Consider the following 2,694-nt stretch of genomic DNA (forward strand, 5'->3'; position numbering starts at 1 on the left):
GCACTTCACTCTAACGTATGCAATAAGAAAAAAGTAAAAAAACCAGCCTGGGTTATGCTTGCTTATTGGTGGCTAAATGTAGCAGGTTGCTGAAACTAAAATGGGCCTGCTCCTAAGCTTTCCATTCCTGCTTCTTTTTACATAAAGATAGCAAGAGAATTAAGTAAAATTGATAATAGGAGTAAATTAAAAAGTGGCTTAAAATTGCAGGCTCTGTCATGAAAGAAATAATTTGGGTTTAGTATCCCATTAATGGGAGAATGCTCCAGAGCTTTCTTGCACTGTCCATGCCCACAAGGAAAAAGAGAGTCACTTTTAAAGTCATGTTTTACAGCCTTACAGTAATTTCAGGGTGCAGATCTGTCCAAGATAATGAAAAAAGAGACCCAAAACATATAAATATATTAGGATACCCTAGAAATCACTATGACTTATATAAATGTTACTGACCTAGGAAGTTATGTGTTAATATTAGGGATGGGCGAATGTTTCTAAACATTCGAAATTTAAAACAAATTTTTATACATTCGTTCGAATCGAATTTCGAATGTTTACATAACATTCTAACATTCGATTTTCGAATGTTTGTTTTTGAATTTTTCAATTACATTCGAAAATATTTGTTCTAATAATAGAATGGTTGGCTTTGTATTATATTCAATATTCTAATTCGATATCTATATTTCACATTTGATTTCGGAATGTAATATTCAAATTTAATTCAATATATCACATGCGATTTCGAAATGTAATATTCGAATTCGATTCCAATATATCAAATTTGATTTTATGTAATATTCTAATTCGATTTTAATTTCAAATTAGTTTTTATTATTCAGTTATCTTATAAATATTAGAATTATTTAATATTCAAATTTAAATATTCAAATCAACTTATTCCCTCCCATATGTAAATGTTATAGTTGTAGTTGTTAAAATTTCATTTGACAGGTTTAGTTTTCTATATACTACTATTATCTATCTATTTGCTCCTGTGGCATCTTTTATTTGTTATTTTTGTGTGGACACAACTGTGGAAGGTGGACTGCACACCATGAGAAGATGCATTTTTCTTTCATGTAATTGGCAAGAGTCTATGAGCTAGTGACGTATGGGATATACAATCCTACCAGGAGGGGCAAAGTTTCCCAAACCTCAAAATGCCTATAAATACACCCCTCACCACACCCACAATTCAGTTTTACAAACTTTGCCTCCTATGGAGGTGGTGAAGTAAGTTTGTGCTAAGATTTCTATGTTGATATGCGCTTCTCAGCATTGTTGAAGCCCGATTCCTCTCAGAGTACAGCGAATGTCAGAGGGATGTGAAGGGAGTATCACTTATTGAATACGATGATTTCCCTAGCGGGGGTCTATTTCATAGGTTCTCTGTTATCGGTCGTAGAGATTCATCTCCTACCTCCCTTTTCAGATCGATGATATACTCTCAATTTACCATTACCTCTACTGATAACTGTTTCAGTACTGGTTTGGCTATCTGCTATATGTGGATGGGTGTCTTTTGGTAAGTATGTTTTTTATTACTTGAGGCACCCCAGCTATGGTTTGGCACTTTATGCATTTATATAAAGTTCTAAATATATGTATTGTGCTTATATTTGCCATGAGTCAGGTTCATGTATTTCCTTCTGCAGACTGTCAGTTTTATATTTGGGGAAAATAAACATTTTTAAGAAATTTATTTCTTACCTGGGGTTTAGTCTTTTTTTCAATTGACTACTTTCTTGCAAATTGCGGGCGGTATTAGGCCCGCGGGTGCGCCAAATGCTAGACTTTATTGCGTCATTCTTTGTGCAAGATTTTTTGGCGCGAAAAATACGTCTTTGACGCAACTTTGTCATTTCCGGCGTCATAGTTGACGCCGAAGTCTTACACATGGTTGCGTCATTAGTATCCAAGTATCTGCTGGAACTTTGCTGCCTGACATCGGTTCTACCAAAGCTAAGTGCATTTGTTGTAAGATTGTGGAAATTATTTCTCCGAATGTCATTTGTAATAGTTGTCATGATAAACTTTTACATGCAGATAGTGTGTCCATCAGTAATAGTACATTGCCAGTTGCAGTCACTTCAACTTCTAATGTACATGATATACCTATGAATTTTAAAGAATTTGTTTTTGATTCTATCCAGAAGGCTTTGTCTGCATTTCCACCTTCTAATAAACGTAAAAGGTCTTTTAAAACTTCTCATTCAGTTGATGAAATTTCAAATGACCAACAACATAATAATTTATCCTCCTCTGATGAAGATCTATCTGATACAGAAGATCCTTCCTCAGACATTGACACTGACAAATCTACTTATTTATTTAAAATAGAGTATATGCATTCTTTATTAAAAGAAGTGTTAATTACTTTGGATATTGAGGTAACTAGTCCTCTTGACGTTAAGTCTAATAAACATTTAAATACTGTTTTTAAACCTCCTGTGGTTTCTCTAGGGGTTTTTCCTATTCCTGAGGCTATTTCTGATATGATTTCTAAGGAATGGAATAAGCCAGGTACTTATTTTATTCCTTCTTCAAGGTTTAAAAAATTGTATCCTTTACCAGCAAATTCTATAGAGTTTTGGGAAAAAATCCCCAAAGTTGATGGGGCTATTTCTACTCTTGCTAAACGTACCACTATTCATATGGAAGATATTACTTCCTTTAAGGATCCTTTAGATAGGA

The sequence above is a fragment of the Bombina bombina genome, chromosome 2 (assembly GCF_027579735.1).
Source record: "Bombina bombina isolate aBomBom1 chromosome 2, aBomBom1.pri, whole genome shotgun sequence".
NCBI lineage: Eukaryota > Metazoa > Chordata > Amphibia > Anura > Bombinatoridae > Bombina > Bombina bombina.